Source organism: Schistocerca americana, chromosome 5, assembly GCF_021461395.2.
Source record: "Schistocerca americana isolate TAMUIC-IGC-003095 chromosome 5, iqSchAmer2.1, whole genome shotgun sequence".
Lineage (NCBI taxonomy): Eukaryota > Metazoa > Arthropoda > Insecta > Orthoptera > Acrididae > Schistocerca > Schistocerca americana.
Genome location: NC_060123.1, coordinates 173,205,297 through 173,219,298, shown reverse-complemented (window position 1 = coordinate 173,219,298; position 14,002 = coordinate 173,205,297).

The following is a 14,002-nucleotide window of genomic DNA, read 5'->3' as shown; positions in this document are numbered from 1 at the left end:
TCAAAATTTGTAAGGTTTCTAGTTTATTTTTAGTATTCAAGGAACGTGATACCAGCTCTAGACTTTCATTCGATTTGTCATACTTCATATTTGTACTCTGGATATTTTTCAGACAGTGGTCTTCGATAGGCCAACGCTTGAGCCGCAGTAGTAACACCAGTTCACATCAGATCACGGAAGTTAACAGCTGTTGGTCTGGAAACACTTGGGTGGGTGACCGCCCGGTCTGTCGAGTGTTGCTGTGAGGTAAATTGAGGAGTTACTTGATTAACAAGTAGCGTTTCCGGTCACGAAAACTAACAATGGCCGGGAGAACAGCGTTTTGTCCTCACACTCATCTATATCCGCGTCCAGTGACGCCTAAAGGCTGAGGGTGACACGGTGGCCGGTTAGTGCCGTTAGGGTCTTCCGAGACCTGTTCGGGCGGAGTTTAGTTTGCTCTTCAATGGTTCTGAGTAAAGACAATATGATCGTTGGTTTCCAGTAGCATTATCGTTTCTGAAGCGTTCTGTGAAAAGTAAGTGGGTGACTCGGGTTTTGTTCCCACTACTGAGTGGTCTGGAAATAGCTTCCACAGTATAGGTATAAAGATGCGGAAGATGCTGAGCTTTGGGAATATGATTTGGTAAATATGTATTTGAGAAGTGTGAAGATTTACAGCTAATGTTGTTACTGCAGTGCATGCTTGCGCTTAAATTATCATAAGTTTGAAAAACGAAAAGTTTTAGTAGGACTTTATTTTATTGGTCCGGGTTACTTAGTTCGATTATTGAGATGTGATAGGTAATGGTATCTACTCACATGGCCTGCACTCAGAAATTTTAGATTAACGCTCCTTTACCATTCTGTTAATTCATTTCGTGGAAAAGTAATATATCTTATAAAAACAGTGATTTTTCTTAAAGTTGGTTGCTATTGTGAAGCAGTTTCAGTGTAGTTTTTTGGATGCTAGTCTCTCTTAAATCATTTAGTAAATGCAATTTCCTCCACAGTCTCCTCACGAAAACTTGGATTTTAAGTTTCGTGTTGCCAAGTGCACTAAGCCGAACACAATTACACAAAAGTAAAACTAAAGCTTAATGTACTTAGGACAGCTGCATGTTCTTACAGTGCACTGTACAAGGTTTTCTATCTCTCTAGTTGGTTTGGTGTTGTACTGTATTTTGATGTTCAACAGTCTCGAGCAGTACGAAGTTTCCGTTGCCACGTGTAAGTTGTTGTTTTTGTTGTTGTTGTCGTTGTTGCCGGCCGGGGTGGCCAATCGGTTCTAGGCGCTACAGTCTGGAACCGCGCGACCGCTACGACCGCAGGTTCGAATCCTGCCTCGGGTATGGATGTGTGTGATGTCCCTAGGTTAGTTAGGTGTAAGTAGTTTTAAGTTCTAGGGGACTGATGACCTTAGAAGTTAAGTCCCATAGTGCTCAGAGCCATTTGAACCATTTTTGTTGTCGTTGTTATTGTTGTTGTTGTGGTCTCCAGTCCTGAGACTGGTGTGATGCAGTTCTCCATGCTGTTCTATCCTGTGTAAGCCACTTCATCTCAAAGTTCCTACTGCAACCTACATCCTTCTGAATCTGCTTAGTGTATTCATCTGTTAGTCTCCCTCTACTATTTTACCCTCCACGCTGTCCTCCAATACTAAATTGGCGATCCCTTGATGCCTCAGAACATGTCCTACCAACCGATCCCTTCTTCTAGTCAAGTTGTACCACAAATTCCCCTTCTACCCAATTCTATTCGGTACCCCCTCGTTAGTTGCGTGATCTACCCATCTAATATACAGCATTCTTTTGTAGCACCACATTTCTAAAGCTTCTATTGTCTTCTTGTCTAAACTATTTATCGTCCATGTTTCACTTCCATACAAATACTTTAAGAAAAGGCTTCCTGACACTTAAATCTATACTCGATGTTAACAAACTTCTATTCTTCAAAAACGCTTTCTTTGCCATTGCCAGTCTACATTTTATATCCTCTCTAATTCGACCATCAACAGTTATTTTACTCCCCAAATAGCAAAACTCATCTACTACTTTAAGTGTCTCATGTCCTAATGTAATTCCCTCAGCATCACCTGATTTAATTCGACTACATTTCTAGGTCCTTTAATATCACAGTCAAGTAATAAGATTATCTGGCTGTTGCAGTGCACAATTAACATCAGGCTCAGTTAGGGTATAGTTCAGATGTCATTTCTTATGCAAGCGATCTCATTCTTACAGTACAGTTTTACATTCACATGGGCATCATACACGTGTCCGGAATTTCACTTAGTCAGCTTGCATACATAAAATAACAGGGAATGCTGGTGAAAGTGAAACGTCCCCTTAAAAAAATTAATGAATTACTGTGCTGATAAACCTCTTACATTATTTGATTTTCAAACAGCTGAGCAGAACTGAACGTACTCGGACATTTCGCTCTTTACCTATTCTGATCAACACTAAACTGACACACAATATTTTTAGCGCAACGCAGTCTGACTTTGAAAAATCCCTACAAAAGAATGGCCCTGACTAACAATAACCTATACCTTTCATGAATCACTTACCTCACAAAATCTTCGTTACACGAACTACTGCAATACAGCGAGCGCCACTACCGCCAGCTAAATAAAAGATTCGAAGTACTGAAGGGACTAACTACTGATAGGCATAGTTGCAAATGAAAGATTTTGATAGAGAACAAACAAAGTATTTACCTTAATAATATTCAGAGTCATCATATATATATATATATCAGTTCATGATATACAGTATTACAAATTTACTCTTTCTGATGGACACAAGCGCAGATCGTCCGCTCTCAAAATTCTGCCATCTCTCTTCCCACATCCACCACTGCTGGCGGCTCACCTCCAACTGCGCAACGCTACGTGCTGTTAACATCTAACTGCCCACTACAATAGAGAATTTTTCAACAATGCAAACCAGACACAGACTGCACACAGCACAGCCAGTGATTTTCATACAGAGCGCTACTTGGCGTTACCAATATAAAAGCCTAAACAGCCTACTTACAAAAGAATTTTGGTTATTTATTCCTTTAAAATTCGATTTGGAATGCTACGCAGAATTTTTATTCTTTTAGTAAAGTGTTCGAACTGCTTGTCACGTATTGTGACGCCACGTACTATAGCACTGCTCACTGTGCTGCACATGACTGAGTTTCACAGAACAGCTTATATAACATACAGTTTTAGTTTTCCTAATTGATTTAATAAACGTTAATTCAGATGCAGTTATACAGTTTGAGATATTTTTGGCGACTCATTCTTATCAGATAGCGTTTCCGTAATTATGCCACTTGCATTGTTCATGATTACAACACAGACACAAGAAGTTAAAGATAGGAAACTAGTTCAATCCAGTACAGTGATAGTTCACAGTATTCAACTTTTTTTCACAAAAGTTAAAATTTCATCTCGTGCAATCAATTCGTTGTGTATTATTTACACAGCTGTCGATTTAGAAACGCATACGAATGTGTGAATTCGTGATTATGGTCCCTACGTGGATGTAATTGGTCCACATTAATTTTTCTAGGATTGTGATGATACTTTAAGAAACCAACCACTTTTTATATAACTCCCTTTGTACAGGGCAGCCAAAGCGTTCAAATGCAGCCGATATAAATTTAATAACATGAGATACAGGCGTATTACGCCAACTGAAGATTGGTGAAAATCCGAAAAGTGTCTTAAAATAAATAGTTATCGAATTAGTTACTGGATGTTGTATTTCTTAAAGTAATCTGTTCGGCAATAGTCAGTGACCCTTAGAAAGGTTTTCTCCTTTCGTAGTGTCGTAATGTAAAAGTGTTCTGCAGGCAACGTTTCCCGTTGAGAGTCCTCGGGTAATTTTAGTGCGGCGCTTAAGACACAGTGTACCTCCAAATAATGGGGTTACTTTGGACACACACGGGCCGCAGTAGGCTACACAGCAGGTAGCCAGTCCAGAGAGCAGTGCTGCGATTTGCCGGTGCAGTTGGTTACCTCACCGGCACGCGGGTTCCCTCGGCTCTCCACACGGCTTCCGAGAACGGCCTCGGACGGAGCGAGGTCGCCACAGTCTTCTCGTTCACAGAGTTTCTCAGAAGGGCGCGACGGTCTCATTCACTAGTAGCTCGTTTCCTCTCCTCGTAAGGAAAAAGTTCTAGCTGACATCGCTTACTTCCGACATGCTTCCCCCGTCACACACACACACACACACACACACAAACACACACACACACACACACACACACAGACACACACACGTAGTTTGTCTCTGTTAGTCACCTTTTACTAATATTTATTAGCATGGCGCGATTTGGTGCATGTAGTCATCATCAAGTGCATTACAGTTACATGCACATTGATCTGAAGTGTACGCGCAACTTTTAATGTACCTGATGGTAGCACCAAGTTGCCGAAACGCGTCTTGTTAACAAATATAAGCAAAAAGTTACTGAACAGTAAAAATTGTTTCATAAATTTGTTAGTCGCTGACCTCACACAATTCCATACAACATGGATAAATTTAATTCTTACATTTTTAATTGTGGTCTGTTCCTGCTTACAATATACTAGCACGGAATATTTCTTATAACAGAATTCCTAAGTTTCTGTTACCCTTAATTGTAGCTAACATTTCTTCTTCGTCTATCTCTTGTTCTTCAGTTCAAAGAAAAGGCGAATCGCCTGTTCCGAACCCAGTCGAGCCGTATCTCCCGTGGAGCTCGTTTACCTTTTGGTTTGTACATTCATGCTCATAAATTAAGGATAATACTGATACATGGCGAAACAACGCTCTGGTGGGTGGTTTGCGGGTTTCAATCACCTCGGGGTATGACCATGCGGTGCATTTGACCTGCGGTCGTCGCACGGTGGCGCTAGCAGCAGTCCATATACGCAGAGGTGTGTTGGTGCATGTCAGAGTACAGTGCAACACGTGTGCAGACGTCTTCAGACATGCTAATGGAGACTGTGTATTGAAAGTCGCTCAAAGAACACATATTGATGACGTTATGAGGGGCAGAATACGAGGGCGACAGGAGGCTGGTTAGACACAGCAGGTCGAAACACGGACCCTCCGTGTGCCACAAAATGTGATCTCAAGCTTATGGCAACGATTCCAGCAGACAGGAAACGTGTCCAGGCGCTACAGTACGGGACGTTCACAGTGTACAACACCCCAAGAAGACCAATATCTCACCATCAGTGCCCGGAGACGGCCATGGAGTACTGCAGATAGCCTTGCTCGGGACCTTATCGCGGCCACTGGAACAGTTGTCTCCAGACACACAGTCTACAGATGACTGAACAGACCTGGTTTATTCGCCCGGAGACCTGCAAGGTGCATACCCCTGGTCACAGGAAAGCCCGTTAAGCATGGTGTCAAGAACACAGTTCATGGTCATTGGAACATTGGTCCCAGGTTATGTTCACGGACGAGTCCAGGTATAGTCTGAACAGTGATTCTCGCCGGGTTTTCATCTGGCGTGAAACAGGATCCAGATACCAACCCCTTAATGTCCTTGAAAGGGACCTGTATGGAGGTCGTGGTTTGATGATGGGGGGTGGGTTTATGGTTGGTGCACGCACACCCCTGCATGTCTTTGACAGAGGAACTGTGACATGTCAGGTGTATCGGGACGTCATTTTGCACCAGTATGTCCGCCTTTTCAGGAGTGCAGTGGGTCCCACCTTCCTCATGATAGATGATAACACACGGCCCCACCGAGCACCCATCGTGGAGGAGTACCTTGAAACAGAAGATACCAGGCGAAAGGGGTGACCTGCCTGTTCTCCAGACCTAAACCCTTCGAGAACGTCTGGGATGCTCGGTCGACGTATCGCTGCATGTCTTCAAACCCCTAGGACACTTCAGGAGCTCCGACAGGCACTGGCGCAAGAATGGGAGGCTATACCCCAGCAGCTGTTCGACCACCTGATCCAAAGTATGCCAACCCGTTGTGCGGCCTGTATACGTGTGCATGGTGATCATATCCCATACTGATATCGGGGTACATGCGGAGGAAACAGTGGCATTTTGTGGTACATGTAATTCGGGACGATTTTCTCAACTTATCACCAATACCGTGGAATTACAGATCTGTGTCGCGTGTGCTCCCTATGTGCCTATGCTATTGGCGCCAGTTTTGTGTAGTGCCATGTTGGGTGGCACCACATTCTGCAATTATCCTTAATTTATGAGCATGAGTGTAGTTCAATACTTGTTTTGTTGTTCTTCCTACTAGCGCCATATCGATGGGTTCTAGATATTTGTCTTTCGTTTTATTAATTCAGCCAACGATCTTGCCGGAGAGGAAACACCGGTTCCCGCCAGATCACCGAAGTTAAGGTCTGTCTGGCTAGGCTAGCACTTGGATAGGTGACCGTCCGGCTCTGCCGAGCGCTGTCGGCAAGCGGTGTGCACTCAGCCCTTGTGAGGACAACTGAGTAGCTATTTGATTGCGATGTAGCGGCTCCGGTCACGAAAACTGACAACGGCCAGGAGAGCAGTCTGTTCGCCACAGTGTGCGCCTCCAGTGACGCCTATAGTCTGAGGATGGTATGGCGGTCGGTCGGTACCGTATGGTCTTCCCAGGTTTGTTCGGATGGAATTTCATTAATTCATTGGCTTAAGAAACTCTCAAGTGAGCTTTGATGTCTACATTACTCATCTGATCCCTCAGACAGCAACCTTTCGTGTGTCTCATCAATTTTATTTCAGGGGCCTGTGTGTACATTTCATTTTGCTTTTCCTTGTCTACAACCATGAGCTGTATATGAAAACAGATATAGCAACAACAAAAAATTCAAATGTATGTGGAATCTTATGGGACTTAACTGCTAAGGTCATCAGTTCCTAAGCTTACACACTGCTTAACCTAAATTATCCTAAGGACAAACACACACACCCATGCCCGAGGGAGGACTCGAACCTCCGCCGGGACCAGCCGCACAGCCCATGACTGCAGCGCCCTAGACCGCTCGGCTAATCCCGCGCGGCCAGTTATAGCATTTAATTCGTAAAATTTTATCTTGTTCCTTTCTGCACTTTGTTGCCTGGTTTTCTTTGTATTGTACCACACATCATTTGATATTTTTAAGGGGCGTCCAAAAACAAACTAGCCAGAGGCATAATTACAGAAACCAGTACCTGTATGTTAGAAGTATGGACCCTGGCTGTTGAGACACTTGTCCCACTGCAGTGTTCACTGTGGCGGTGAATGGCTGTCTCATATAATTCCCGGGTCTGCGACGTTAACCAGTTCCGCACATACTGCTGAACGTCGTCGCCCGACGCGAATCGCTTGCTCCTCAGAGCCTCTTTAGGGGACCAAAGATGGCGTAATCACAGGGAGAAAGGTCCGGACTGTATGGAGAGTGACCGAGAACCTCACATCTGAATTTCTGTAGGAGTGCCGCCACTGTGTTGGCCATATGAGGCTTTGCATTGTCGTGGAGCAGAATGACCCCCACAGGTGAGGTTGCCTGCCCGTTTTGATTTGATCGCTTGGCGCAGAGTGGTCAAGGTTTGCGAGTAACACTGGGCATTCACTGTTGTCCCGTGGTGCAGGAATTGAATCAGAAGGGGGCCATCTTGGTCAAAGAAGAACATCATAACCTTTCCTGTGGATGGCCTTGGCTTTTTCTGATGGTGGTCATCCTGGATGCTTCCACTGGAGACTTTGTCGTTTTGATTCTGGTTCGAAGTGATGACTAATCTCCAGCCACCACTCGTGCCAGGAACGCACTGCCTTCCCGAGCATAGCGCTGTAGATAAGCAAGACAGTGGGCCATTCGACATACCTCCTGGTGTGGTTGAAAACTGTGGGGCACCCATTTGGCACACACTTCGCCCATGTGCAGTCGTTCCTTCATAAAGGTGTGAACACTTCCGACGCTCAATCCGACCACGGCGGCTATGGCTTTCACTGTCACTCGGCGGTCCTCGGTAATGAGTGCGTCCACCAGCTGGACGATGTCATCGGTAATGCAGTGTGGTGCTCCAGACCGCGCATCATCGGCTAACGACACACGTCCTTCCCTGAAGCGCTTGTGCCACGTCTTGACTCTTGCAAGGGACATGCAGTGTTCGCCGAACACTAGCGACATTCGTCGATGAATATCCGTTTCTCCTCCTCCTCCTCCCGCTGTCAGAAAACGAACATCGCCACTTCGTTCTTCTGATGACGCCTCCATGTCACTGTTTGTAATACGACTGGCAGCGTTCGACGATTGATGCATGCTGCTGCTAGCTCTGTATAGTCACGTGACGTGCACGCGTGTCTTTAGCGACGGGCTGTGAGCTTCCACGGTCTGGTCGGAACCGCACGTCGTTTCACACGCCACGATATTGCCCTCCTGTCACCGGTTTGCAGACTACGGCTCGTTTCTTTTTGAACGCCTCTTATATTTCATTTATACTGCGTGTCATTTTCTAGTCGGTAGCTTAAAACCATTCCTAAGTTAAGAAGGGAAAGCTGAAAGGTGGAAGGAGTATGTACAGGGTCTATACAAGGGAGATGAACTTGAAAGCGATATTATAGAAAATGAAGTAGGCGTAGATGAAGATGAGATGGGAGATAGGATATTGCAAGAAGAATTTGACAGAACTCTGAAAGATCTAAGTCGAAACAAGGCCTTGCCAGTAGACGATATTCCGTTAGTACTATTGACAGCCTTGGAAGAGCCAGCCATGACAAAACTCTTCTATCTGGCATGCAAGATGTATGAGACAGGGCAAATACCCTCAGACACCAAGAAGAATCCAATAATTCCCACTGCAGAGAAAGCAGTTGCTAGCAGGTGTGAAAATTACGAAACTGTCGTCATGATTGCAAAATACTAACACGAATTTCTTATAGAATAATGGCGTAACTAGTACATGTACATCCGCACTCTGCAAGCCACCTCACGGTGTGTGGCGGAGGGTACTTGGAGTACCTCTATCGGTTCTCCCTTCTATTCCAGTCTCTTATTGTTCGTGGAAAGAAAGATTGTCAGTATGCCTCTGTGTGGGCTCTAATCTCTCTGATTTTATCCTCATGGTCTCTTCGCGAGATAAATGTAGGAGGGAGCAATATACTGCTTGACTCCTCGGTGAAGGTATGTTCACGAAACTTCCAACAAAAGCCCGTACCGAGCTACTGAGCGTCTCTCTCGCAGTCTTCCACTGGAATTTATCTATCATCTCCGTAACGCTTTCGCGATTACTACATTACTGGCCATTAAAATTGCTACACCAAGAAGAAATGCAGATGATAAACGGGCATTCACTGGACAAATATATTATGCTACAACTGACATGTGATTACGTTTTCACGCAATTTGCGTGCATAGATCCTGAGAAATCAGTACCCACAACAATCACCTCTGGCCGTAATAACGGCCTTGATACGCCTGGGCATTGAGTCAAAAAAGAGCTTGGATGTCGTGTACAGGTACAGCTGCCCATGCAGCTTCAACACGATACCACAGTTCATCAAGAGTAGTGACTGGCGTATTGTGACGAACCAGTTGCTCGGCCGCCATTGACCATACGTTTTGAGTTGGTGAGAGATCTGGAGAATATGCTGGCCAGGGCAGCAGTCGAACATTTTCTGTATCCAGAAAGGCCCGTACAGGACCTGCAAGATGGGGTCGTGCATTATCCTGCTGAAATGTAGGGTTTCGCAGGGATCGAATGAAGGGTAGAGCCACGGGTAGATACACATCTGAAATGTAACGTCCACTGTGCAAAGTGCCGTCAATGCGAACAGGAGGTGACAGAGACGTGTAACCAATGCCACCCCATACCATCACGCCGGGTCATACGCCAGTATGGCGATGACGATTAAATGCTTCCAACGTGCGCTCACCGCGATGTCGCCAAACACGGATGCGACCATCATGATGCTGTAAACAGAACCTGGATTCATCCGAAAAAATGACGTTTTGCCATTCGTGCAGCCAGGTTCGTCGTTGAGTACACCATCGCAGGTTCTCCTGTCTGTGATGCAGCGTCAAGGGTAGCCGCAGCCATGGTCTCCGAGCTGATAGTCCATGCTGCTGCAAACGTCGTCGAACTATTCGTGCAGATGGTTGTTGTCTTGCAAACGTCCCCATCTGTTGACTCAGGGATCGAGACGTGGCTGCACGATCCGTTACAGCCAAGCGGATAAGATGCCTGTCATCTCGACTGCTAGTGATACGAGGTTGTTGGGATCCAGCATGGCGTTCCGTATTACCCTCCTGAACCCACTGATTCCATATTCTGCTAACAGTCATTGGATCTCGACCAACGCGAGTTTCAAGGTCGCGATACGATAAACCGCAATCGCGATAGGCTACAATCCGACCTTAATCAAAGTCGGAAACGTGATGGTAGGCATTTCTCCTCCTTACACGAGGCATCACAACAACGTTTCACCAGGCAACGCCGGTTAACTGCTGTTTGTGTATGAGAAATGGGTTGGAAACTTTCCTCATGTCAGCAATCTGTAGGTGTCGCCACCGGCGCCAACCTTGTGTGAATGCTCTGAAAAGCTAGTCATTTGCATATCACAGCATCTTCTTCCTGTCGGTTAAATTTCGCGTCTGTAACACGTCATCTTCGTGGTGTAGCAATTTTAATGGCCAGTATTGTAAATGATCCTGTAACGAAGCACGCTGCTCTGCGTTGGATCTTCTCTCTCTCTGCCGACCGGTGTGGACGTGCGGTACTCGGCGCTTCAGTCTGGAACCGCGTGACCGCTACGCTCGCCGGTTCGAATCCTGCCACGGGCATGGATGTGTGTGATGGCTTTAGGTTAGTTAGGTTTAATTAGTTCTAAGTTCTAGGCGACTGATGACCTCAGCAGTTAAGTCGCATAGTGCTCAGAGCCATTTTCTCTCTCTCTCTTCTATTAACTCTATCTCTTACGGATCCAACACTGGTGAGCAGTATTCAAGCAGTGGGCGAACAAGTGTACTGTAACCTACTTCCTTTGTTTTCGGATTGCATTTCCTTAGGATTCTTCCAATGAATCTCAGTCTGTCATCTGCTTTGGCGACGATTATTTTTATATGGTCATTCCATTTTAAATCACTCCTAATGCCTACTCCCAGATAAGTTATGAAATTAACTGTTTCCAGTCGCTGACCTGCTATATTGTAGCTAAATGATAAAAGATCTTTCTTTCTGTGTATTCGGAGCACATTACACTTGTCTACATTGAGATTCAATTGCCATTCCCTGCACCATGCCTCAATTCGCTGCAGATCCTCCTGCATTTCAGTACAATTTTCCATTGTTGCAACCTCTCGATATACCGCAGCATCATCTGCAAAAAGCCTCAGTGAACTTCCGATGTCATCCACAAGGTCGTTTATGTTTATTGTGAATGGCAACGGTCCTACGACACTCCACTGCGACGCACCTGAAATCCCTCTTACTCCGGAAGACTTCTCTCCATTGAGAATGACATGCTAATTTCTGTTATCTAGGAACCCTTCAACCCAATCACAGAATTGGTCTGATAGTCCATATGCTCTTACTTTGTTCATTAAACGACTGTGGGGAACTGTATCGAACGCCTTGCGGAAGTCAAGAAACACGGCATCTACCTGGGAACCCGTGTCTATGGCCCTCTGAGTCTTGTGGACGAATAGCGCGAGCTGGGTTTCACACGATCGTCTTTTTCGAAACCCATGCTGATTCCTACAGAGTAGATTTGTAGTCTCCAGAAAAGTCATTATACTCGAACATAATACGTGTTCCAATACTCTACAACTGATAGACGTTAGAGATATACGTCTATAGTTATGCACATCTGTTCGACGTCCTTTCTTGAAAACGGGTATGACCTGTGCCCTTTTCCAATCTTTTGGAACGCAACGGTCTTCTACAGACCTACGGTACACCACTGCAAGAAGGGGGGGGGGGGCAAGTTCCTTATCGTAGTCTTTGTAAAATCGAACTGGTATCCCATCAGGTCCAGCGGCCTTACCTCTTTTGAGCGATTTTAAATGTTTTTCTATCCCTCTGTCGTCTGTTTCGATATCTACCATTTTGTCGTCTGTGCTACAATATAGAGAAGGAACTACAGTAAAATCTTCCTCTGTGAAACAGCTTTGGAAACAGAGATGTAGTATTTCGGCCTTTAGTCTGTCATCTTCTGTTTCAGTACCATTTTGGTCACAATGCGTCTGGACATTTTGTTTTGATCCACCGCCCGCTTTGACAAAAGACCAAATTTCTTTGGAAAATGTTCAAATGTGTGTGAAATCTTATGGGACTTAACTGCTAAGGTCATCAGTCAAAATTTTAAAGGTTGTGCTAATCCAAACCCTCTCTGTTAATAAATAAATAAAACATATCAAACTATTTAAAACACCCACATACAATAGTAAGCCGGCCGAAGTGGCCGTGCGGTTAAAGGCGCTGCAGTCTGGAACCGCAAGACCGCTACGGTCGCAGGTTCGAATCCTGCCTCGGGCATGGATGTTTGTGATGTCCTTAGGTTAGTTAGGTTTAAGTAGTTCTAAGTTCTAGGGGACTAATGACCTCATCAGTTGAGTCCCATAGTGCTCAGAGCCATTTGAACCATTTTTACGGTAGAAAATATGAACAGCAATTTTCCTGTGTCCTAGTGACAAGCAGGTGAAGCTTGCGCTCAGGAACACTTCTAACGAGAGAGGGCACTAGTATTATGCGCGAGAATATCGCACAAATTAACGACTAGGATCCATACTAGCGAAACCGGCGAAAACGAACAAAATGTTATAGTAAATCGAAACCATCTGTCGTTTCGAATAAAAAACATAACAGGATCATTTAAACCACACATACACATCGAAAACTACTTACACCAATCATAAAAAATATGCAAGATCCCAAGAAGACAGGAAAGGAGCATCTCACCAGCATCAACAGACAAGAAAACTAGCTTCTAGGCAACCAGACTATGTTACGTTAGAGCAAGAAGGGGTTTGAAACTATCCAAAAGATTTTTGTTTCTGAGCTGGACCTGTTGGTTAAGAATAAATCTATTTTTGAGATAGATGTCTGAAAATTTCTAATTCCTCGAACAGGTCCAGTTTGTAACCGTTACTCACTTGCGTAGCAGTTCTACGTCATCCATTCGGGAAGACGACGGTTCAATCCCGCGTCCGGCCATCCTGATTTAGGTTTTCCGTGGTTTTCCTAAATCGCTTCAGGCAAATGCCGAGATGGTTCCTTCCCCATCCTTCCCTAATCCGATGAGACCGATGACCTCGCTGTCTGGTCTCCTTCCCCAAACAACCCAACCCAACCCCTCTACGTCATCCAGTTAACGTGGCGTATGCTGTAAGAGCAATAGATGTTCAAGAAACGTGGAATTGTACACGTTTTCCCCATTTTTACCTAGCATGTGTTCTTTATATCTTACTTCTGATGAAGGTATATTTAGATATACCGAAACCGCCGTCAGGGATTTCAATAAATCTTGATAATGCAGCTGTTTGGCTGTTATCATTTACCGTGTAGATGAAACTTCCTAGCTAACTAAAACTGTGAGCCGGACCGAGACTCGAACTCGGGACCTTTGCCTTTCGCGGGCTCCCCAAGCATGACTCACTCCCCGTCCTCAGCGCACACTCCGCTGCAGAGTGAAAATCTCATTCTGGAAACATCCCCTAGGCTGTGATTAAGCCATGTCTCCGCAATATCTTTTCTTTCAGGAATGCTAGTTCTGCAAGGTTCGCTGGAGAACTTCGGTAACGTTTGGAAGGTAGGAGACGAGGTACTGCTAGAAGTAAAGCTGTGAGGATGGGGCGTGAGTCGTGCTTCGGTAGCTCAGTTGGTAGAGCACCTGCCCGCGAAAGGCAAAGGTCCCGAGTTCGAGTCTCGGTCCGGCACACAGTTTTAGTTTCCCAGGAAGTTTCGTATCAGCGCACACTCCGCTGCAGAGTGAAAATCTCATACCATGAAGATTTTCAACAGTTGCTGCTTCAGCCATGTTTAAAATTTTGGCAAACTTGGTAGTTTCGTTTGCTGTGAGGCAGTCTCGC